This window comes from Neomonachus schauinslandi, chromosome 2, assembly GCF_002201575.2.
Source record: "Neomonachus schauinslandi chromosome 2, ASM220157v2, whole genome shotgun sequence".
Classification (NCBI taxonomy): Eukaryota; Metazoa; Chordata; class Mammalia; order Carnivora; family Phocidae; genus Neomonachus; species Neomonachus schauinslandi.
Genome location: NC_058404.1, coordinates 15,531,157 through 15,556,632, shown reverse-complemented (window position 1 = coordinate 15,556,632; position 25,476 = coordinate 15,531,157). Strand labels below are relative to the sequence as shown.

Here is a 25,476-nt window from a genome sequence, read left to right as displayed (position 1 = left end):
TCTTTAAAATACATCCTGGTCTCCTCTCTAGATCAACAGAAAGTCTTAATGTGTTCTTTTTTATTTGTGCATAGCATCCCATAGAATAGATCAACCATGGTTTATTCAAGTATTCAGTTACCGACAGACATTCAAGTGCTTTCCGATTTTGTCACTACAAAATAGGCCTGTATTGCTCTAATATTCTACTATAATCATGTAATACTTACATTAGAAAATATTATGCAAAACATAAAAAAGAGAGAGATAATTAATATAGACTGAAGAAACACACTGAACCTGTTTGCTGAACAAACAAGTAAATAAATGTATTAAAATGTTACCTGGGAGTGGAGCCACCAACCATTTCTCTCTTGAAATAATCATTTCTTTGTGGGCCCTGTCTCCCAATGGAGCCTGCAAATGCCTTGAGGTCAGGCCTCCTTCCTCCTTGTCTCTTCCAAATTGCCAAGCACAGCCCTGCAGAGGGCAGGCAGTCCCAGACCCACACAATCCAATGTGCTCCAACAATATCCTTGGAAAACAGCTGTTAAGATTTCAGAATGAAAATTTCCCATGTGTGCAGTGTTGTGAAACTGGATTCCCAGGCCAGCCCACAAATTCTCATTTTAACCCACAATGAAGGTAAACTATATTGCTTATATTGTTATAGTTTCTTCTTAATTCTGTGGTAAAATGTATTCTGAATTCCAAATGAGCATTTGCAGGCAGAGAACCCTCTTCTACTTCGTGAGTTCATGTAGGAGAGAGGGAGAGAGAGAGGGAGCAATAAAGAGAGATTCTTTCCTTCACTGCCCTCAAATGAGATGCTTTCCCTCCCTTTCTGCTGATCTGGTTGTAAGTGGAAACTGAGCAAGCAGAATAGGAAATGTGATGACTAAATATGAAAGTGCCAGAAAGACAAAAAGCAAAAAGAACAAATTTAACATAGAAGTTTGATATTTTTCTTAGAGTCCTCATTCATGTTTGAGATCTAAGAATTTGAATTTGATTGCTAAGAATATAGTAACTGAAATTTGCATATAAGTGAAATGAAAATTTATAATTAGAAAAGATTCTTTAGTTGTTATAGATTTCTCTTAATTCTTATTCTTTTTCAAATAGCATATTGAAGCCACGATGTGAATCAAAACAAAAGGTTATTTAAATATTAATGATCATGGGATGTATCATTGATTAATAGCTATTTATCTGGATATACATTATAAGTTTGTTCTTATGTGTTCATTTGAGAGTCAATATTTGAACTCTTAGGATAAAAACACAAAATGCGTTTTAAAAGCTGAATGTTTTGATAAAATAAAAGATTAGGAGAAACTCCATGGCATTTGTAGGAAAAAATTATCTTCATGTAACTTAAAGAGACACAGGTTTAAAAATTCTTAAAAGAATGTAGTGTAAGACATAAGATATGTTAATCAGTGCTTTCTTTTTGGAAATTCTATGGAAAAAACTAGCTAAAACTCACAAGTACTTTATATAAGCATCATAGATCAAGAAATACTTTTCTGAAATCACCTATACAATATTATTTAAAATTTTACATTAATAAAAGTAAAATCTATCCTCAAAAAATGTTAACTTTTCAATGGTAAAAAAAAATCATCCGTAGTTCCATCACTCAAGACAATCACTGTTAAGGTTCCGCTGTACTTCCGTTTGGCCTTACTTACATCTTTGGGGTGGTCATACTGTACATGTAAACTTTATTTTCCTTTTCCCCTCAATGTGGTACAAATATTTCCTACTATCATACTTAAATTCATCATAAAAAAAAAATAGCAACAAAAGGAGAAGTGTGTATGTGGTAAAACATATGAGCACTGTGAAAGATGACAGGCTTGGGGGTCATGTTTTTCCAGTTTCTCAATGAGGAAAAAAGGGCTGTCCAAATCTCAACTTTCATGAATGACCTTAACTGCATACATGAAAACAAGTGGTCATGATTCTTTGGTTCTGCATCACTGAAAAGATGAGAAGTTCTCATCAAGATGGGAAGTAAAAACAAAAATGGGAGACAACTGAGTAAGCCAAGTGATGATAAGCCTACAATGTTGGCACCTCTAAAGTGGCTGGCTCTGCTCTATGGATGCTCACAACCACCTCCTGTCGCTTGGTGTCTGTATTTCTTTCTCTCCTTCCATCTTCAGTGGTTTTCCACTTACAGTTGGTTGTGTTTTCTTTTTTCTCTCTGATTATCTGAAAATGAAGTAAAACTAACAGTTTTTGTGGCTGTTAGTTTTTAAATTAAAAAAAATTTTTTTTTCAGATTTTATTTATTTATTTGACAGAGAGAGACACAGCGAGAGAGGGAACACAAGCAGGGGGAGTGGGAGAGGGAGAAGCAGGCTCCCCACTGAGCAGGGAGCCCGATGCGGGGCTCGATCCCAGGACCCTGGGATCATGACCTGAGCCGAAGGCAGACGCTTAACGACTGAGCCACCCAGGCACCCCCCAAAAAAAATTTTTTTAAAGCAACAGAACCTTCTCCCTAAATTAAGCCTTACTCAAAACCTCAATACATAAAACAGAAAAAAGTCGACCTTTTTTGGTTGTCAAGAGAGGAGTGGGGCAGAAAGCAGGATCCACAGCTTGAGGTTGAGAAAATACGTGATGGGCTGTTTAAATCAATATTTGCTTTCGAATTACAAAATGTTCAAGGCAAACCATGAAGTTTTACTTATGCTGATTGTTCTGCCAACAAAAGTTCAGTTTTGTGAAAATGATTTATTACACAAGGAGTTTGACAGAAAAAAAATCTGAACATTTTTAGAAATCAAAAAACTGAAATAATTTGGAGCCACTGAACTTTGGAATGAATATTGATTTTTGTGGTGACATAATCTCTGAAAATGATCACTGTTCACTCAAAACAGTCTGAAGAAAATGCCTGGAATCTATAGTTGAATATTTCTTCTCTTTTTCCTTCTTTTTTAAGGAAAGTTTCTTTAGTGGTAAAAAGAATGAAATAAAAACTTACTTCATTTCTGGAGATGAAAATCTGGAGAGAAAGCTAACGGAAATTAAATATTTTAACTGAGGAATTAAAAATGAGTATTAAGGGGCGCCTGGGTGGCTCAGTTGGTTAAGCGACTGCCTTCAGCTCAGGTCATGATCCTGGAGTCCCGGGTCGAGTCCCGCATCGGGCTCCCTGCTCGGCGGGGAGTCTGCTTCTCCCTCTGACCCTCCCCCCTCTCATGCTCTCTCTATCTCATTCTCTCTCTCAAATAAATAAATAAAATCTTTTTAAAAAATGAATATTAAAAAGACAAAACTAGGAGATGCCTGGGTGGCTCAGTCGGTTAAGCGTCTGCCTTCGGCTCAGGTCATGATCCCAGGGTCCTGGGATCGAGCCCCGCATCGGGCTCCCTGCTCAGCAGGAGGCCTGCTTCTCCCTCTGCCTGCCGCTCCCCCTGCTTGTGCTCTCTCTCTCTGAGAAATAAATAAATGAAATCTTAAAAAAAAATAAAAAAGACAAAACTGTTTCCGAATATCATAAATGTGTTGTATTTCCTCAGCAAATCCAACATGTAATGAATTGAGAGGGCAATGAAAAAACAGTTGTAAATTCTCCTAAGAAACCAACAAATTAAGAAATCCTTGCATTGCACTGCTGTAGTGACAACTGGGAAATTTATACATGACCCTTTAAAACCACAGAACCCGTGGAAATCTTCCCATTGATCCTAGAATAAAACCCAAACTCCTTGATCCGCTGCCTTTTTTCCAGAATTCACCAGACCCTTTTGCCTCTTAGGGCCTTTGTCCCCACTCTTTCCTCTGCCCCAGGGCTTTAGTGCATAATTGGTACCCGTTATGTGTTGAATTGTGTCCTCCCCAAGCTCCCCCCACCCCCCCCAACCAAATTCATATGATGATGTCCTAACCTTCAGGACCTCAGAATGCAACCTTTGCAGATGTCATTAGTTAAGATGAGATGACACTGGAGTATGGTGGGCCTCCAATCCAATGACCGGTGTCTTTATAAAAAGGAGAAGTTTGGGGCGCCTGGGTGGCTCAGTCGTTAAGCGTCTGCCTTCGGCTCAGGTCATGATCCCAGGGTCCTGGGATCGAGTCCCACATCGGGCTCCCTCCTTGGCAGGAAGCCTGCTCTCCCTCTCCCACTCCCGCTGCTTGTGTTCCTGCTCTCGCTATCTCTGTCTCTGTCAAATAAATAAATAAAATCTTTAAAAAAAAAAATAAAAAAAAAATAAAAAAGGAGAAGTTTGGACACAGGTTCACTCCTGGGAGAACACCATGTGAAAATGAAGGCAGAGATCACAGATCATCTGTAAGCCGAAGAATGCCCAAGATTCCTGGCAAACCACCAGAAGCTAGGAGGCATGGAGGAAATCCCTCCCTCAGCCTCAGAAGGAACTGACCTTCTCCTTGTGACACCTGATCTTGGCCTATCAGCTCCCATAACTAGGAGACAATACATTTCTGTTTATTTAAGTTGCCTGGTTTGTGGTGCTTTGTTATGGCAGCCCTAGGAAACTAACACAGCATCCTCTAGTTCTTTTTTTTTTTAAGATTTTATTTATTTATTTGAGAGAGAGTGCGAGCGAGAAAGAGCACAAGCAGGGGAAGCAGCAGAGGGAGAGGGAGCAGCAGGCTCCTCGCTGAGCAGGGAGCCCCATGCAGGGCTCGATCCCAGGATCATGACCTGAGTGGAAGGCAGATACCCAACTGACTGAGCCACCCAGGCGCCCCTATCCTCTTGTTCTTCAAGCCTTGGCTCAACTGTCAGTTTCTCTGAGGAACTTTCCTTGACCACCTAGATCTGCCAGTATTTTCAGTCAAAGCTCTTGTTTATTTCCTTCAAAACACCAAGACCGATCTGTAACTTTTTTATTGGTTGGGTTGTCTGTTGACATTGCCCCCACTGGGATGTAAGCTCTGGGAGAGCAGGGGCTTGTCTTGTTCCTACGGCCTCTAAGCAGCTCAGTGTCCCCAGAGTGGCCGTGCTCCACACACAGGCCTGCAAAATGTCACCCACTCGCCTCAGAGGCCAAGGAGGCAGTGCCAAGAGTCGCGTGTGTGTGTGTGTGTGTGTGTGTGTGTGTGTGTATGTGAACTGTCATGCACGTATTGGATTTAGGGGAGATGAAGTTTTTTCGAGGAAGTCGGAGACTTAAAAATACTGTCAGTCCTTTGTTTCATGACACTCTTCTGTCTTTCTGACTGGCAAATTTCCAAACATTTGCAAATAGAACGAAGGGGGTGTCATTCAGAATGCGGATGGTTGGGAAGAAAGAGAACACGCTGAGTGTCATTGAGCTTCATACGCTATGTGAAGAGCTTACAGAGACTGGAAGCTGTAACAAAAAATTCTCCAAATATCCAGATCCAGTGAATCGTGTGGTTTGCTGAATTTACGTTAAAAACTTGAAGTTTCTTTCTTTCTTTTTTTTTTTTTAAGATTTTCTTTATTTATTTGACAGAGAGAGACACAGCAAGAGAGGGAACACAAGCAGGGGGAGTGGGAGAGGAGAAGCAGGCTTCCCTCCGAGCAGGGAACCTGACGTGGGACTCGATCCCAGGAACCTGGGATCATGACCTGAGCTGAAGGCAGATGCTTAACGACTGAGCCACCCAGGCGCCCCTGAAGTTTATTTCTTGTTTAAAATATTTTTAATACTTGAAACTACTATAGTAATTCTTTCTAAAGAACCTCAAGAGAGAACTATGGATGCCTTTTCCCTTTTTTTGACACCTTTTCCTTCTGACTTTAAAAATAAAAGTACTACTTTATAGTTTATCACCTTGGAGAAGTGATGAATATTTCAAAGATATTTGGGGATGGAACAGAGAAATTTTAGCAAAAAACAATGTATGAAGTTGTAAAAATTGTAAACCTTCCTTTTAGACAAGATAATCTCTCTTTCTCCCCCTTTCTCTCTCTCTCTGACACACAAACACACACACACACACACACACATCCACACACGCCCTGGCAGTTTTCTTTTCTTTTATTTACTTTTGAAGATTTTATTTTTAAGTAATCTCCACACCCAACGTGGGGCTTTGAACTTCCAACCCTGAGATTATAAGTCACACCCTCCACTGACTGAGCCAGCCAGTTGCCCCTATCCTGGCAATTTTAAAGAATATTTTTTCCCTTACTTCATCAGAACAGGACAGAATTAATATTTATTACTAAGGACTGGGTAATATATCGCTCAATTTAAATTCATGATTTCAGAGAATAATTGCAACAAAATAGACCTCATTTCAGAGTTTCTAGTAAAGTGGGAGAAACCATTACATGAGGTAATAGTCAAGAATTTCTCCAACTTGATGCCTCCGATCCTTGAACTTTGATTGAGGGCCTTTTCAATGTCATTACAGTTCTAGTGTCTCAACTAAAATCTAACTTGACTGTATATTTATTCAACGGGGACTGCACAGTAATATTCTTTAGAGTTCAGGACTATAGTCTATGCCTCTCTATTGGCCCAACTGCTCTTGCAAGTGTGGAATACTCATTTTCTATGATTTTATAATCCCCCGAATTATAGCACCATGGAGGGGAGCCTCTGTGGCCAGAACAGAGTGGTATCATTGATAAGGTGGAGAAGATTGGGACATCAATTAACAGATGGATGAGGGGCTACTGATTTAATCACAACTATAAATACTTAACATTATAGTGAGCGAGCCCTCGTATTGCACATTCTTAACTTTAACGTACATTTCTAAAGGCTGTGATTATAGATGGAGGGGATGCTGGGATACTGGGAGATGATGTAATGGAAATTAACATGACAATTTACTAGACTGGAAGAAACCTTCTCAGGAGGCAGAGATTTCCAATGGTTTTGGTTCAGTGCTGTGTTCCCAATGCTGAGAAAAGTTTGTGGGCACTTAGTAAATGTCGGCTATTTGAATGATTATTTTATCAAACTCTTCTTGTTAGGAAAACAAATGAAAAACCCATTTGAAAGGGGCTAACCTTGAATGCATCTTTAAATTTCTTCCTTAGTTGAAATCCTTCATGGAGAGATCAATCACTCCAAGTCCAATCACTGCTCTTACTCAACTTCCCTGAAAAGAAATTAGTCCTAATGCATGCAGGTAGATCTTCTTTTAGAAGGTCCCATTCCCCAGGTGAAACAATAACAGGCCTCATTCAGGAGATCACTCTGGTTTCATTATATAAGACTGCTCGCACGATGGTTTTTGTATTAGACCAAGGGGTCTGGTCAGATTTCTTTGGTATGGCAAAGGTTACTTTTTTCAGAGACATTCAAAAAGGTTATATTTTGCTATATTGATCCATTTTCCACAGAGATTTATGACTGTATGTATCTCATCAAAAGGCCAAGAAATATTTCTTGACTGTGTATATCAATACCATGTGGATTTTGGGGGCGTATTTATACTTTTGGTCTGTAGCGATACATCTTCAAGGTCACAAGAATAGAGTGAAATTCATTCTATGCTTTATGTGTTTAGGGGCCTGAAAAATTGGAAACAGTACCCATGCCTCCGGGAGCTCCAGGGGGCTCAGGAAAGGCAGGAGTCACTGATGTATGCCAGTTTGCTGGTGGGTCAGCGAGGTGATAAATATACAAGGTTGTTGGGAAAGATGTGATGAGTTTAGTTTTAGACATGCATAGTTTGTCGAACCCAAGGAACAAGCTACAGACTTTGGAGCTAACACCAAATAGAGCTAGCTGAAGCTCTGGGCATGAGTGAGAGCACAAGAGAAAGCACGTGGAATGAGAAAATGGAAGGGTTTAAGATGGAATGTCTGGAAACACCATAATTTAGGGGGCCGGCAGCAGAAGAGAAGCCAGCCAAGAAACAGAACAGGACAGAGGGAAGTCACACACACATCACGGAAAATGGGCAGCGCAATGGGCATTACTACACGATACAGAGAGACTGCGTCGATGAGGACCTGAAATGGACCTTTAGGAAAATTAAAGAAATACATAAAAATATCAGCAGCCCAATTCCTGACTGGTGACATGCCAGATGGCTTATTTCCCTCTTCCAATTTTGCTGCATTTTCTGCATTCTGCACAATAAATATCAGTTATAACATATAAAAAAATAAAATACTCTGATAAAGTCTAAAATATTTCATGAGAGAAAAGGGGCAGGTAATTATTAATTCACAAGTATTTGAGCGCCTGTTTGTGCTGGGTACCATGCGAAGGATAAGACAACCAACAAGAGAATAGCTCTGTTGTTTTACAGAAAGGAATGGCGTGACAAAAGGGAGGGGTGTGGAGCTCCTGGGGCCCAGTCCCAGGAGATGAGACTGGAAAAGTAGCTTGGTGCCAGATCATGATGGATTTTTATATATTTTGTTAAATAACATGGACTTTATAGGGTGCCTGGGTGGCTCAGTGAAGTGACTCCGGATTTCGGCTCAGGTCATGATCTCAGGGTTGTGAGATGAAGCCCTGTGTCCGGCCCCACGCTGGGTGTGGAGCCTGCTTAAGATTCTCTCTGACTATGGACTCTGAGAAACAAACTGAGGGTTCTAGAGGGGAAGGGGGTGGGGGGATGGGTTAGCCTGGTGGTGGGTATGAAAGAGGGCACGTTCTGCATGGAGCACTGCGTGTTATATGCAAACAATGAATCATGGAACACTACATCAAAAACTAATGATGTAATGTATGGGGATTAACATAACAATAAATATATATATATATTAAAAAAGATTCTCTCTGCCCGCCCCCTTCCTGCGCCCCCGCCCCCGTTTGCTCTAGCTCTCTCTCTCTAAAAATAAATAAATAAACAAATACTAAAAAAATATAGACTTTATTCTGAAGGCTACAGAGAGGTTTATGAGAGGCTGAGTTAGGGTTGGAATCGTGCTTTATTTGAAGTTAATTTTCTACTGAACTGGGCGGTAATGTGGCCGCTAGCCTGGGGGAGCACAGAGGTGGGCATGGTTGGAGGCAGCCGTATAACTGAACGCAGGCGGTGCAGTGGGGACGGAAAAGGGGCCAGGTCCACACGTATTTGGGAGTAGCATCAACAGGCCATTAGATGTATGTTGGGGGAAAGAAGACATCAAGAATGACTACTGGGTTTGTAACTTGCGTCCCTAGGTGGGTAAAGAATGACAGCTGCCCTACAGACTTTGTCTATAATGACTCTCGTTGCCCGGAGCGGTCAATGTTCTAGGAAATAAGAAAGCAAGTGTGTGTCAGATAGTATTATAGGAGAGGGGAGAAGAAGCAATGTGAGTATGTGAGATCTACTTTTGAGATCACAGCCACAAAACAGAATCGTAAACACTCAGCTGTCTCCTCATCACATATGCATACTTGGAGACTTTTCTTTTCCAGTCCACAGAATTCAATAGTTCTGTGGCAAAGAGGGATGCTGGAGCTATGTTTTTAGAAGGGTTCACATGTAAATAGTTATGGCCTCCCAGGAAGGGTCTTTCCTGGTTGAGGTAGAGAAGTTTGGGAGAAGGCTGATTAAACTGCAGTTGGGGAAAGAAAGAGGGATAATTAGATGAGAATTGATACTGTTAAGGCAAAGGACCCAAAAGCGGTAGGTCTCAAATGAATCGTAGTAGTGTGAGCTAACACACCTTGAAGGTGACAGGTGCTGTAGTTGTAGTCTTGCATTTTATCATTTATCCCCGTTTCACAGCATTGAAAAATGAGGCCTTAGGTCATGCAACTTGACGGAGCATGCCCAGCTACTAAGTTAGAGAGGTCAAATCTGAATGCGGCTGAACGTGTCACAGTATGAAGCATCTCTCCTGGACCGGCCACGATTAAGACATACGATTAAGACATCCTGAAGTAAAATTAACTCACACATGAACTCTTGCGCATCTCCTCCTGCAGGGAAGTAAGTTCTGTCGCACGGGCGATAAGTCAGTCTCCAGTGTGCTGCTGTAGACCGACTAGGGGAAGGCCTTCCTTATCGCCCTCGCCCCCCAAACAGAGCGCCTGGTGGTGCCCGAGATGGTAGCAGCCCTCCAAATGGTTACACCCTCAGCTCCTGATGAGGGTTCAAGTAAGGTTAAGGTCGCAAGTCCTCGCCTGGCCCAGTTCTTGCATTAATATGGAAGTAATGCTGTCTTGCCCGTTCATCGTTCCTTTTTATTCCTTGGAGGCGGGCATGCTACCAAGTGAGTTTTTAGCCACTCTGAAAACAGCGGGACTAAACCCCGCTTACACCTGGCCCACCAACTGGATGACAAGCGCCCCCTTTGCTCCCCCTGCCGCCCTCCTCCTCCTTCCTTCCTTCCTTCCCAGCCTTCAGGTAACCCTGACGATGGAGGCTCAGGTACCTGCTTTCCTCTCCCACCGCCGCTAGCTTCGGGCCTGAAACGAAGCTGGGGCCCGGTCGCCCCCATCCCCCTCCCACCCCCCCCCACCCCCGGGCCTCGAGCGTGTGCGCGGCGAGTATGAGCGTCCCGGTGTGCCAACAACAGACTCACGAGCAGCCGCTTGTTGCTCCCGCTGCCGCGACGTGGGGAAGTGAAAATGAAATTGACTTTTCCGAGAAATGATGAAAGCGGCGCTGCCCGCCAATGAACAGCCGCGGCGAACTTCCGCACCTCCCGGCCGGGCCGCTCGCGCCCTCCCTCCGCCTCCACCTCCCGGTTGCACAAGCTTGAAACAAACACTGGGGAGGAAGGGCGGAGGGAGGAGGGCGGAGGGGGGAGGCGAGGGAGGGAGGGAGCCAGGCGGGGAGGAGGGCGGGGGGTGGGGGGATTTCCAGCCTCGGCTCTTCGCAGTTTCCTCTCCTTGTTTTGCTTTCGATCTGGACTGTTCTCAGGCAAGCCGGGGAGTAACTTTTAGTTTTGCTCCTGCGATTATTCAACTGACGGGCTTTCATTTCCATTTCACACACCCTAGCAACACTTAAACCTTGCGGAATTGTATTGGTAGTGTGAAAAAGCACACTGAGAGGTAACATTTTTCAAATAATAGTTGTGACTGTGCGTGTGTGTTTTTCTCGAGGGCATGTTTGTGAGGACTGGAGGGGATGTGTGTGTGCGCGCGTCCTGATGGTTTGACACAGTGTTTTGCAGACGGAAAATGCTGGGGTTCATAAATATTAATACCGATTTTTGGAGGAACAGTCGGCGCCCTTAGGGATCATCCGATTTTAGGGGAAGCAGGTTCTGCTCCTGTTGCCGCTGCTGCTGAGGCTGCGAGGAGGAGGAGGAGGAGGTGGAGGAGGAGGAGGAGGTAGAGAGGGAGGAGGAGGAGGTTGGTGGAGGTTTAATTTCACTTTTGGATTTGCAGATGCGGAGAGGTGGCTCCATGGACACAGACCTGCTCTGTGTGATTCTGCGCCCCAGGTGTTGTGTGTGTGGGTGCAGGTCCGCTGGAGTCGGGCCTCCTTTTAAAACAAAATTGTCGTGTGCGTGTGTGTGCGTGTTTACAGACGCCGTCGCCACCAGATCCGAAGCAGGGCAGCGGGTCTTTCTCGGTGTCCGGCGGCGGCGCCTCTCTCCGGGCAGCCCCAGCGTGAATAAGCAGGAGTCCGCCGTCCGCCCGGCTGCCTGCGCCCCGCGCCCGGGCCGGGAGAGGCGCCTCGCGCCGCGGCGAGAGGAAACTTGGTGGGGCGCCCCGCAGCGGTCCCAGGGCTCGCCGGCCCGCGGGACCGGGGGAACGGCCGCGGGCGTCGGGTGCCAGCGGCCGGAGGCGGCGGGCGGGCTCCGAGCGGGGTTGGGGGCCGGGCCTGGCCGGCACGCCCGGCTTCCTGGGAGCTGGGCCGCTGCCGCCACCGCCGCTGCGGAGGGACGCCGCGTCCTCCTTCCCGCCGGCCAGCGTCCGGCCCGGCCCCGGGGCTTTGTCACTGCACTTGTCCAGGCGCGCGGGGGGGCTCCGGCGGCGCGTCCCGGGAGGGCGCCGCGCGGAGGGGGTCATCCGCCCCGGCCGCGGCCTAGCGCCGGGCGCCGCCGGGTCCCCGCAGGCGCCCCCGGGCCGGCCTGGCGCGCTGGGCCTGACCCGCCTCGGCTACGGAGCGGGCGAGGTGGGGGCGGGGAGCCTCCGGGGACAGAGCGGCGCCCTGCTGGCAGGCGTGGGGGCGGGCGTCCCCTGGGGGTCCGGGGGCGCGGGCAGCGGCGGGGTGGGGACGCGAGTGCCCGCCCCGCGCCCTCCGACCCCGCTCTGGGCGCCGAGTGGCATTCGCCCGCCGGCCGAACGTGGTTGGTGCACAGCCGTGGCCGCCACTTCCTTTCCGCCTCGCCGGCCGGGCTCGCCCACCGAGCGTTGCCCGCCGCGGCCAATCGTGGCGCCCGCCCGCCTGCGGCCGCGCTCAGTGCCCCGGCCTGGGGCCGGTCCCCGAGAGGGGCTCGGGAAGCCTCCGTAAGTTCGGAGGGCCTCTGCATGTAACTACATCCCTTCGCCAGGACGCGCCGGCATCTGTCTTTGGCCCCAGGTCTCGGTACGTTTGCCGCCCTACCCCCTTGCCCTGCTGGAGGGGGAGAAGGGAAGGAGGCTGGCAGCCCGAGCCGGGCGCAGGGACAGTGTTCCGGGCGCCAGCTGAGGCGCCCGGGTCCGTGGGTGTAGGCAGAAGCCTTGGGCATCAGCTGTAGGTGTGCCCCCTGGGGCCGGCACTCGGGGTGGCCACGGATTAGCGGCGCGGCGTTCACTGGTTTGCAACCGCGTAGGGGAGTGTTTGGAACTTGGGGACATTTTACCCTCTCCGTCCCTCTTCAGCCTCCGCCCTCCAGTGCGGGCGGCGGGTAGTGCTCCCCGTCCCTGGTTACGGAATAAGAAAACGCAGAGTCTTCCTACAGGAGGAAAAGTGCTGGCATTTGCCTTCTGCTACTGGCCTCCCTGTTGCCGTGACCGGGGCTGCTTTTGATGAATGGCTAGGGAGGGTGGAGGATAGTTACATTTCCTGTTGTGGATTTTCAGGAATCACCAAGGCTGCTGTCAAGCCTGCAGTCATTTATTAGTTTTCAGACCGATTGCAAGTTGCACTGGAGCTTAGGAGCCTGCAATTTTTGGGGCTCGCAGGGCAGGTGCAGACAGGGGTCTGGTGACAGACTGAGCTCGAAAGGTGGATCGTCTTGATGTTAGATGCGCGCTCCCCTACCAGGACCTGGAGGGGGAGGGGATCCCTGTTTCACTTCAGGGCGGCACACAGATTCAGGATTCTCTAGTTTTCCCAACGCCCCATCCTTCCTTTTTTGGAAGGGGAAGGGGTCGAAATAGAAACCTAAAAAATCCTGGAAAAACTTGTCTTTTCTAAGGAAACTTCGGAGATGGAATATTTAGAAATTAAACGGGCATTTCTGCGGGGTAACCTCGGAACGACTATTGACTGATAGATGGCAAAGTCCGGAATTTCGCCGTAATTAGTGAATGATTATAATTTATAACTCAGCCTTTGTGTAAGAAGTTAGATTTTGGCCTCTTGGATTCAGGAGTTCTGTTCTGTGATGATTTGTAATTGCTTCCTAATATTAAACATTTATATACTTCATCCTCAGCGAGTTGTCTTTTTTCTTTTGATCTTCACAAGTTGAAGATAATTTTGCATACTTCAGACTTATTTACCTGTAAAAATGTCATCGTAATCAAAAGTAAGAGTTTGTAGTTAAACTGGAAGCAAATTATGGCAAAGAAATGATCGTCCTAAGGTCCTGACAGCTCTATGAACCATGGCCCCACTTTTCTCTAACTCTGCCTCCTGAAGTACTTTATTAGGCAGATGTTCAATATACCAAAGCTAGTTAAGGCTGTTAAACTCACAACTAGTAGTGGAACATTCGAGACTTCAGATATTTAACTTTTGATGGGCATCCATTGCTTCATGTTTGCAAGGACACTGCCCTTTTATTCTTAGGATTATCGACTATGAGCTGTGTTGTTTCTAGAACGTTTTCACACAATTTCCTTTTGATAAAGAGCAGAACTCTAAATGGGGTATCTGGGGCATGGTTCTGTTTTGTGCTTTATACCAAAGAGGGCGTAAAGCAGATGAAGGACCTTATTTATTCACTTAATAAATATTCCTGGGACATTCACTAGGCACCAGACACAGTGCTAGGCTCTGTGGGTTCAACTGGGAACAGGAAAACAACTTCCTTACCCTTTGGGGAAATTGTATTTTAGTGGGTCAGCTGATAATACACAACCGAAAGATAAATAACAGTGATTACCCTTTTGGGGTTAGTTCTATGGAAGGTGATGATAATACTTTAAGCGCCTATCTGGTAGGGTTGCTTTGGGGAACAGATGAGATCCTGTGTATGAAAGAAGGTTGTATAAGTTACAGCAATCTACAAATATGTAAGGCGTTAACTTTCAGAATTCTGTCATTTTTATTAATGTGAAAACGCCAGGAAATTGGGACTGTGGATTGAACACTGACTTTCTCTTACAGAATTTGCAGCAAAAAGGGATTTACTTCTGAGAGTATATGGATAATGGCAAGGAATTAAACACAGAATAGCTATTTTATGCAAAGCATCAAAGAATTTAACAGTGAAATATAATATTGTCAGTGAATTTTTTCCTGTCAGAAGAGAAGTTAGATGGTATCCATGGAGACCAAATGATATGGAAATAACAGTGATACCAATGTATTCCTTCTCTCTCTCCCTTTCTCTCTCTCTCTCTTTCTCTCTCTCTCTCTCTAAACATCTTTTCAGGCTCCGTGTGCTTTAGTCTGAATTTTCTTTACCATTGCTTCATTATGTTTATTACAGGTATGCCCCTAGCTGATTTTAGTATTTTGCTATAACATCTTTAAGGAAATTCGGTTAACTTTAATTTATTGAATGCTTACTGTATGCCCAACACTACGTATGTGAAAATAAATATAATAAACAGTGTATTTTTCATAAAATATAACATCTAAAAGTACATAAAGTAATATATAAACAGAATGTAAATTGCTGTGAAGTGTCAGTTTTATTAATAATAAAATCAGGTCTTCTCTTCATCTGTATGGGACGCCAGGTTCTTCTCACATGGGATAGGAGGTCAGGGCTCTCTGATGTGTCCTGCTTTTGTCCTGAATGTGATCAATATTGGGTGCATAGTGTCTGCCCGAGGCAGGGTTGAGGGATGTCCCTTAAGGAAGTGGCTGGTGGGAATGGAAGTGAGGAAGTTTGAATAAATCTTGATTTTTCAACAAAGATTGATAGATTGTCTGTAGGTTCCAGATTTCAATGTGAAGCCAATATTTTGTGTAATATACCAAAGGAAATACACCAGCAGCAAACCCAGCCCCTGGGCACCTGATGCCAGGCCCTAGCCTGTCCCGAGGACTCCACCAGGCCCCGCGCACTGCAGGCTGCAGGCCTCTATCCGCCCGCATTTTACCTTCAAGCCTCCTTTTTCAATGATTTTCCCCCTCACCAGCTCCATCTTTTGACAGACTGTCCCTGAAATAAATTGTGTTTGGTTAGGAAGACTCTGATGCCTGTTTTTACTATGAGAATTGCAGAAGACTTCTAGGCAGAACTCCTGATTGACCTGGGAGAAATAGCATCCTCAAATTTGGTTGATCTAATTCTGGCCCAAAGTAGAGAAACTCGACGTTTTAGATCCCGGGCAGCCTTTTTTTTAGATAAACTCATAGTCCCCTTAGGCCTTCTGAGTCTGAATCTAGCCCAGGACCCCTGCTGGCAGCAGGAACTTTGAGTTCTGCTGGGGATCCAGGGATCCCAGGATGTGAACCATTGTAGTAACCCAGGCAATTATTTTATTGAATGAACACAAACATGTACCCTTCTATCTCTAATTTATTAAATACTTGTTGACAACCAGCTATGTTCAAGGCTCTGTGTAGTGCAAGGTGCGTGAACTCAAGTGTCCAGAGACCCGGAGTTGACTTTCAGCGCTTTCATTAACTCTCCCAATCACTTCTCCTTTTGGCACCTTAGTTTTCACATCTGTAAAATGGGGCTGTGTGTAGGTCTGTTATCTGTGGGGTATGGGGCTCCTGCGTGTCTCAACATCACCTGGGAGGGAAGGGGCTTTTAGAAGCCACAAGGAAATTTTAGATTTAAGACTATCTACAAGGGGTGCCTGGGTGGCTCAGTTGGTTAAGCGACTGCCTTCGGCTCAGGTCATGATCCTGGAGTCCCGGGATCGAGTCCCGCATCGGGCTCCCTGCTCGGCAGGGAGTCTGCTTCTCCCTCTGACCTTCCTCCCTCTCATGCTCTCTGTCTCTCATTGTCTCTCTCGCAAATAAATAAAATCTTAAAAAAAAAAAAAATTTAAGACTATCTACCAGGCCTTCCTCTCCTTGATTCTTTTACCCAAAGAACCCCCACCTCCACCCTCATAGCAAGCCTCTGTTATCTACCAGGGCCTCCTGGATCCCTGTCCCTCAGATGTGTGGGCCAGAGTGAAGGCAGAGAACCACTGAATCAAGGATCTCTTCTCAGGGCCAGATCGTTTATTTTTTTTATTGTCTCAGGCCATGCTATGCAGACCTGTTTTCCACATTTTATTTTGAGTAGGGAATCTGTGGTCACTCTCTGTTGGCTCTGTTCCTGTTGACCTTGCTTGTCATATGAAAGTGATACTAGTGTGATGATTGTGATCCTTTGAATTTTCCATTCTAAAGAGGCAAGAAGGACTTTGTTTTATGGGTATGTCTCTTGGTCTAGGAAGGCCATCAAGAGTTATGGGTTTGTTTTTTGTTTGTTTCTGTTTCAGTTCATATTCCCCTTTATCAATGTCGTATTCAGCTCCAATAAACAAGAGAAAACTGGAGTCGAGCATCGTCCCCATTTTTATGGGAAATAAAGCTTGTGCAGTTCTTTTTTTTTTTTTTTTTAATTTTTTTATTCTTTTATTCTTATGTTAATCCCCATACATTACATCATTAGTTTTAGATGAAGTGTTCCATGATTCATTGTTTGTGCATAACACCCAGTGCTCCATGCTCAGTACCCACCACCTCAGTGTGGCCTCCTCAGTACCCACCACCAGGCTAACCCATCCTCCCACCCCCCTCCCCTCTAGAACCCTGTTTGTTTTTCAGAGTCCATCGTCTCTCGTGGTTCAAGAATGACATTGATTTTAAGATAGTTTTCAGTTAGGGGATCTAGGACCACATGAATTTTGATTTGGATTGGTCACTTTTTTGTGTAAATATGTACATGAAAGGCAATGGCCGGCAAAGGCATCAATCCTGAGTATAGTTGGCCCTTGAACAATGTGGGGCTTATGGGCACTGATCCCTTTGTGCAGTTCTTTTTGATGAGGGATTCTGAGCATGTTTATCTCAAGGGCAAGGCCAATGTCGTTCAACAAAATATCTTAATTTAGGATTTTGTGTGATAAAGTTCTGTCTAATTTTCATTAAACCAATATTTTTGGGAGTTAAGTACTTGCTATATAATTTTCATAAATAATTTCTCTTCAGGCATACTTAGCAATCTTTTGCTACACTTGCACACCCATGTGATGGAAGGAAAGAGGAGCTTCCAATTTAATTTGTTCTTATTGAGCTTATAAATGTCAGGTTTGTGTAGGATCTAAAGAAATGTTTTATAGATAGAATACACTGTCCTGGCCCCATAATCTTAGAATCCTACGGACTTTCCCATTTCATGAGGTTGACATTTTGACTGAGAAGAGACTGCATACAAATTGCTTTTTTTCAAGTAATATCTAATGTGTTACTTTTGAAGAGAGCTTTTTTGTTCTCCTTACCCTAGAATTATTGAACAGGATGAGAAGAATTACAGTGGTGAGAAGAGCGTCCTAACACCTGGATAGGGTGTTAGTGGGTCCGTGGGTGGGTGGGATAAGAGTGGGAGGGCATTGGAAGGTGACACTTTTGGGGGGGTGAAATGATGAAAAGAGAATAAGGCATAGGGTGGAATAGCACCTACTGAATTCTGGAGTGGGAGGGAGAGAAAAGAGGGAATCAGGCAGGTGGATTTTCTGTCTCATTAACAAATACCACTGAAGGAATTTCGGCGTGGCAGGGAGCAAGTTGGTAGTTAATTGAGAACTCAAGGTCAAGATGAAATACTAGAGGACCCCCCATGTCCGACTTTGGAATTAAGCCTTTTTATCCTGCCGGAGGTAAAGTCTGGTGGGAAAACCACTAGACATCAGCCAACTTTAGGCGAGTGAACAGGAGGTTGTGGGTAGTTATTCCTTAAGCATGGTTGAAGCCTTTCGAGGTAGGCGTGCTGGGGCTGGAGCAGATGGAGGAATTGCTGCCCCGACTTGAGGCCTCAGACTTGATCCAGAATTGCCTTTGGAGGCAACCATGGGCTCCGAAAGGAAGATACATGGTGATACAAAGTTTTAGAAATATTGTAATCGCTCTCTTAGACCCATGCTGGTCTTCCTCTTAGACCCACGCTGGTCCTGCGGGCTGCTGTTTTATTTTTGTCAGGTTGTACGGGGTGACTAGGAATCAGGAAAGCAGAATGGGCTGATTCCATGTTCCCCTAAAGAACAGGTGGCAAAGTTAAGGCCGAGCCCCACATGCCATCACTGGGTCCCACAGGTCATTGATGGTGAAACTAGTTGGGATTGTATGTTGAAAGAAACCTTCTGGGGTGCAATTTGGTGTTATAGACTCAAAGTCTTAAAAATGTTAAACTCTCAGTCTCAGTAATCCCACTTGTAGGAACGTACTCATGTGACATAACCAGAGATGGGACAAGGATTTATTTGTGAGGATGTTTATGGAATTAGCTTTTGTTATAGTGAAAATTTGGAAACAATCTAAATACTCACAATGGGAATACATGTAAATGAACTCTGGCACATCCAGATGATGAGGATGGATAGCTGATAAAATTCATGTTTTTGCATTTAATGATGGAAAAGTGCTTGTGATGTATGTTGAGTGGAGGAAAAGAGATACTTAATTGTGACCTTAATTTTATTTTAGAAGTGCGTGTGTTCGTATATACATCATTAAAGAAAAAACTGGCAGAAAACATTTGAATGGTGGGATCGAGGGTGTTTGGCTTTCCCCCACCCCTCTTGAAACACTTGGATTTTCCATATTAATATAGCAGTACAATTGCTTTTATAACCAGAAAAATATTCTCAAGATAACTCTGAAGTGTTCCCTCTGGCCTTAACCTTGATAAATGTTAAGATCAGGACATTGCTGAGGAGGATGCTATACGTGAATGTGGCTTTTTTTTTTTTTTTAAGTAGGCTCCACACCCAAGCATGGAACCCAACGCAGGGCTTGAACTCACGACCCTGAGCCCAAGACCTGAGCTGAAATCAAGAGTCAGATGCTTAACCGACTGAGCCACCCAGAGACCCTTGGATGTGGCCATTTTTGAGCTCTTTCTGCCTTGATGTATGGAGCCAGGCTCTAGAATCTGGGCTTTCCCAGCTAATGCTGAGAGATGCCCTTGTCCTGATTCAGCTACTTGAAGCTACTGAGATTGAGGGCTCCTTGGTGAGGGTGGGACACACTGTTTTGTCATGTGTGGGTGGTCACAAATGTTACCCACTTCACAGATACCTCCTTTATGTATGTGAAACCACAGAAACAAGACACTGGGGTAGGAGAAAAGAGTTCTTTATCGATCATTAGGACCAGGTGAGCAGCCAGAGTGATGTTGCAGCAGTGGGCACCCATTCCCAGACCCTCAGGTGATGCTGTGAAAACAGGTGGAATATGGGTGTGGGCTACGCTCTGTAGACGACATCGAGCAACCCAAGGGAGAAACAGAGAAGGAAAAAAAAACACAAACAAACCCATCTTTGCTCCTGCGAGAGTGGATAGAAAGGATTCAGGGTTCTCATCCCAAACTTTTGGAACATAAGGCTTTTTCTAGAAGTATTCTTAAGATTTGGGCTTCATGGCTTTTGAAATGTCCATGCTTAGAGACAGGTCTTCCTGGAGCCCTGGGAGCTTAACCCAGGGACCTAGTCACGGCTGTAACTGGATGGCCCCCTGGAGCAGATAAGAGTAAAATTATCCTCTTGGATCAGAGCAATTATTTTAGACAAATGGCTACAGATCCAATTCTCATGGCACAGTGAAGAATAAAATGTTTCTAGGGGAAGTGAATGCAGACATGTCCTATCTTTATGTCATATACATTCTCTGTATTGCATACATTCCTGGGTCTCGGGTGGTTAGAGTGTCTCATAGGAACACTGAGGAATCCAGCGAAGTTTTATTTCTTCACACAGCCTTTATTGAAGAATGACTTAGTGTGACTCCATCAGAGTGTGGCCTAAGATTTTTCACAACTGCAGAAACCTCCAAATCCCTGATTTGTATCTGAAAAAAAAATTTAGAATAGTTTTGATCCCTTTGTAGATCCTGGAGACATTTTTGGATTGTTATGAGCTAGTATTGGATATAACCAGAGGCAGAGGCAGAGTACCAAAGCATAGCTTTAGAAAAAAAAATACTGATTAGGACAACACTGTCCAATACAAATAAAACATGAGCCGCATGCATAATCTTTAATTTTCTAGTAGCCACATTAGGAAAGTAAAAAGAAAGCGGAAAAATTAATTTTAATATTTTATATAGCTCAGTATGTCCAAAATATTATCATTTCAACATGTGATTCATATGAAAATACTGATGAGGTCATTTATGTTCTTTTTTCATACCGAATCTTCAAGATCCAATGTGTCTTTTATGCCTGGAGCACATCTGAATTCAGCCTGGCCACATTTTCGAGAGTGTAATGGCCACAGATGGCTGCCATGTTAGGTGTGGTCCAGGATTAGGACATGAAGAGAAATATGGGGAAAAGTTGTCATCTGAGGACTGAACCTAACAGGACTGAGGGAAAGCAGATTTGAGCGGTCATTTCGGTGATGCGGTCGTTCGGTGGTAACTGCATGCCCCACCCCACCTCCCCAGACAAACCCCACCTTGATCTCTTCAGCCGAAGATACCAAAGTGCTCTGGATTTCTTTAGAAGCAACACACTGCATGTGCCATTCCTTTGGTGATCAGCCTCAAACATCTTGAACCTTTTCTGGCTCTTTGAACTCTTAAGAAAATTGTCGATTCCTTGGGTTTTTCCATTTATAATACCTACACGGCAAGTGATTTGTGAGCTAGGCTGGTGTTGTCTTCCTTTGTGTTCCCCACCAGTACTTGATAAACAGTAAGAACTAGATAAATATTTGTTGATTTGATTTTCAGCCCTGAAGCAAAGTTTAGCTCAGAAGGCTGAATTCCAGTTCAGGATGGATGGCACAAATCTGTGTTGGGTTAGAAACCGAATGGTATATGTATTGGGCACATAAACATTGAAATTTGTCACTTTGTGTTAGGATTTGTCATTTTGTATTAGGGGTTCAACATCCAGAAGGGGAAAAATTGTTTTTTTTTTCTTCTCCGTTGTACCTAGGACTTTAAAACAATCTTACCAGCCCCTTTCTTTGACATTTAAGTTCCCGTGAGTATACGAATACTTCCCTGTACATATAAATAAGCTATAGTTACCAATAAACCGGAGATATGTATTTGGGAGCTGCTACTTTCTTGGTGGGTTAGTTATGGACAGTAACTTTATTATTAACAAACACTTAGCCATAACGTATAAGCAGTGAAAGTCTTTTAAAAGCAAGTACAATATTTTACAGTTGCTTTGTTCCCTCTGAGTATAATTGTTGGGTTGAAGCAACAGACTTCTCTACAGAGCCAAGGCAATTTATTTTTACTGAAGCCTACCTAAGAACTGCTTAGGTAGCTTTTCTCCGCGAGATTAAATACGACCTTCACTGAATCATGTTAGCAGGGCCAGCAGCTAGAAAAATAAAGACTAAACCAAACCTTCAGCATAGAAATTCCCAGCTGCTCAGTGGGTCAGAGCTTTCCTGATTGCTTTCTACCAATGAAAACACTGCAGATTAGTTTTAAGTGAATTCTAGCAGGTTTGGGGATTTGCAACTGACAGAAGAACAGGAAAGTATAATCTCACTTTAAAATAGTAATCCTAAAGGTAAATCTGTATTGACTCTTTTTGGGGAATGTTGGGATTTTGTTCATATAGGAAAACTTAACTCCTGTGCACTGTTTATCTGACCTTGGAAGGTAAGGTCCTCAGGGTAGAATGGAGACAGAGGAGTCGGACATGAGGCTCTTGCCCCAAAAGGACACTATGGGCTTGTGTGGTGTTCTGGGTATTCCCAGGGACCAACACAGATGGCATTGCTCCCCTTTCTTCTCTCTGTTATAAAATGAAAGTAGAAATGGGGGAGCCTGCCGAGGACGCCCCAGTAGGGAATGTAGATAGATGAACTGCATTTCCACTTCTGGGTGTGGTCATACTGGTGAGTCGAGAAGCCAGGATGAATTTACAATATTGTTGGGGAGGATTTGCCTCTCTTACAGGTGCTTTTCATACATTAAGACTTAAAAATATGTATTTTTTAAATTTCTTTAAAGTCAGGTTGCAATTTGGGTTGAGTCATTCAACTGGAACAGTGGACTGTTTTGATCATTCATTCACTCAGTTAGGTATTTCCCAGGTATTTATTTAGTGCTAACTATATGGAGAGGGAGGTACAAAAAGGTAAAAAGGTAGGGCACCTGGGTGGCTCAGATGGTTAAGCGTCTGTCTGCCACTGGCTCAGGTCATGATCCCAGGGTCCTGGGATCGAGTCCCCGCATCGGGCTCCCTGCTCCGCGGGAAGCCTGCTTCTCCCTTGCCTCTGCCTCTCTCTCTCTCTCTCTGACTTTCATGAATAAATAAATAAAACATTAAAAAAAAAAGGTAAAAAGGTATTAAGCTTGGATTTGAGTTAGCGAGGTAGAGGATCTGCGCTCCTAGCTACAAGGATAGGACTGCAAGGATATCACTAATTTGAACGGCTACATAAAACAGAATCGAGCCATTGGGCAGGTAAGACCCCGTTCCAGAAGTGCTGTTAGATAAGGGTGAATCCCCTGTAGAGGTCTTCATGGGCCACATGGCCTTGTCTCAGAGCGTACGGGAAACAAGAGTACTAATAAGACACCTTTTTGGCTGGGTGTATACATTTTAATTCCTAAAAGACAGATTCTTAATAAATTATATAATAGGCATCAAACAACCTACTGCTTTGCCGTCGCCGTTGTTTCTCTACAGTTCTTCCACACTTAGTTTGACATGTAGAATTCAACTGTTGCTTGGTATCTTTTATCATTCAGGAAAACCATGTGGGTAAGTCCTGATCGTTATCTCTGCTCTCGACTTCCCTTTCCCTCAAGGTAGGCACTGTAACTAGCAGAGCTGCTAATAAATTTTACTGCTTCCTTCCCTCCCCAGACGTTGGTGCTGGGAGAAGCTGCCCTTTGCATGCCCAGGAGAGGCTCCCTCCCAGCTTGGTTCAAGGTATCATCATCATGAACAGGAAACTGGCCCTTACTTAATTTTTGAAAATCCTCATTTTCCCTCCCTTCCCTCTTTTTCTCTCGTTCTTTGTGTGCGTGCTCATGCGCCCATATGCGTGCACACGTGCATTTGGCTAGTGAATACTTCAAGTTGCCTGGAATCAAAGAATAACTCGTTCTTTATGCGTGTGCGTGGGTGCGTGCACGCATGCGCACATATTTGGCTTGCGAATACTCAAGTTGCCTGGAATCAAAGAATAACTCGTTGTTTGTGCGCGCGCGCGTGTGTGTGTGGTGTGCGCATGCGCACATATTTGGCTAGTGCATACTTCAAGTTGCCTGGAATCAAATGACTATCATCCATAACAGGACTGAAGGAAAGAGTGGAAGTAGCAGTGAATTCATCAGTGCCTGTCTGCTTTTTTTTTTTTTTATTGTGGTAAAAGTTACATGACATAAAATTTACCATTATAAACATCTTTAAGTGCATAATCTGGTGGCGTTAAGTGCTTTGACGATGCTGTGCATCCATCACCGCTCTCCACCCCAGAACGGACTTATCATGTCAAACAGAAACAATGTACCTACTAAACCATAACCCCGCTGCCCTCAACCCCTGGCAACAACGGTTCTGCTGTCTATGAACTTGGATTATGCTAGCTACCTCATGTAAGTGGAACCATACAATAATTGTACCTTTGTGTCTGTTTTTTTTTCACTTTGCAGAACGCTTTCCAGATTCGTCTCGGTTGTACCAAGTGCCAGAACTTCATTCCTTTTTAAGCCTGAATAGTATTACCCCATTTTGTTCATCCATGCACCTGTTGATGGTCACTCGGGTTATTATGACCATCTAGCTATTGTGAAGAGTGCTGCTGTGATCCTTGGTCTACAGACTAGCACTTTGAGTTCCTGCTTCCCGTTCTTCCAGTCCAGCGGATCATATAATTCCATGTTTTAAAATTTTGAGAAACTACCAAACTTTCCCATGGTGGCTACACCATTTTGCATCCTTCTAGGAATGCGTGAAAGTTCCAGTTTCTCCACATCCTGGCTGACATTTGTTATTTTCTGCTTTTCAGGGTTTTTGTTTGTTTGTTTGTTTGGATACTAGTCCTCCTAATGGGTGTGAAGTAGTATCTCTTTGTGCTTTTTTTTAAAGATTTTATTTATTTATTTGAGAGAGACAGAGAGCACGAATGGTAGGGAGGGGCAGAGGGAGAGGGAGAAGCAGGCTCCCCACTGAGAAGGGAGCCCCAGGCCTCCATCCCACATAACCTGAGCCAAAGGCAGATGCTTACCTGCTTAACTGACTGAGCTGCCCAGGCACCCCTCTCATTGTGCTTTTGATTTGCATTTCTCTAATAGCTGGTGATGTTCTTGGCCATTTGTATATTTCCTTTGGAGAAATGTCTATTCAAATCTTTTGCCCATTTTTGATTTGATTATTTGGTTGTTTTTGTTGCTGAGTTATAGGATTATGTCATTCTTTTCTGTGGGTTCCATAATGATGTGCTAGATGGTCTGAAAAGCTAACAATGATCCCCCCTCATATGGTATGCGTAGCATGTGACACAAAATCATTTATAACATTTTGCGATGTAAAGTTGATAAAGCGCACGTTGAGGAATTAAGTTACATTGCATAAGTAAATCAGGGTGGATTGGTAAACAGGGGATCAGATAAAAGTATTTAATCTTCTCATAGAATACTAGAATTGGAAGTTTCCTTAGAGATTATAGTCTGCTGCTTCAGTTTTTTAGCTGGAGACATCAAATGACCTGCGCAGGATCTTGTGGCCAGATGACGTACTCAGTATGTTGTGTTGAACTCTGTAGTAAAGAATTAACTTTTTTTGGTGTTGTGTTTTGAATTTTAAAATTTCTGGTACGAGGAAACACATAGCAGTGCTTGAATACGGTAATGAATTAATTTGTTGTGGGCTGTTCATGCGGCGCTACTGAAAAAGACCCTCAGGTTCATCATCATGGTGGAATTAGGATAAAAGTGAGTAAAAGCAGCTTTAGAATAACACTTGGGGCATGAGCATTTAAACAGAATACATCTAGTAATGGCTTAATACTACTACTTGCGTGGATGAAAAAAAATTTATTGCTGTAATAACAGATCTGTAAAGTAAAATGAAAGCATTTGTGTATTTATTGTGAATTATCGACTAAATGAGGAACCATTTATTTGTTCTTATGCAAGCTATAGGAGATGAGGAAA

General features: G+C 44.2%; 1 protein-coding gene across 3 annotated transcripts in view; it reads left to right on the top strand.

Moving 5' to 3' along the window:
• The first annotated feature begins 10,694 nt into the window (after positions 1 to 10,694).
• Positions 10,695 to 25,476, top strand: part of IRF2 (interferon regulatory factor 2) — an 81,679-nt gene continuing 66,897 nt past the window's right edge. Inside the window, exon 1 of one of the 3 annotated variants that reach the window (XM_021694101.1) lies at positions 10,695 to 10,898. The gene's annotated coding sequence lies outside the window, so the exon portion shown is untranslated. Of the gene's footprint in view, positions 10,899 to 11,241; positions 11,294 to 12,293; positions 12,385 to 25,476 lie in introns of those variants that run through there. The other 2 variants (XM_044911697.1, XM_044911696.1) reach the window with 2 other exon arrangements.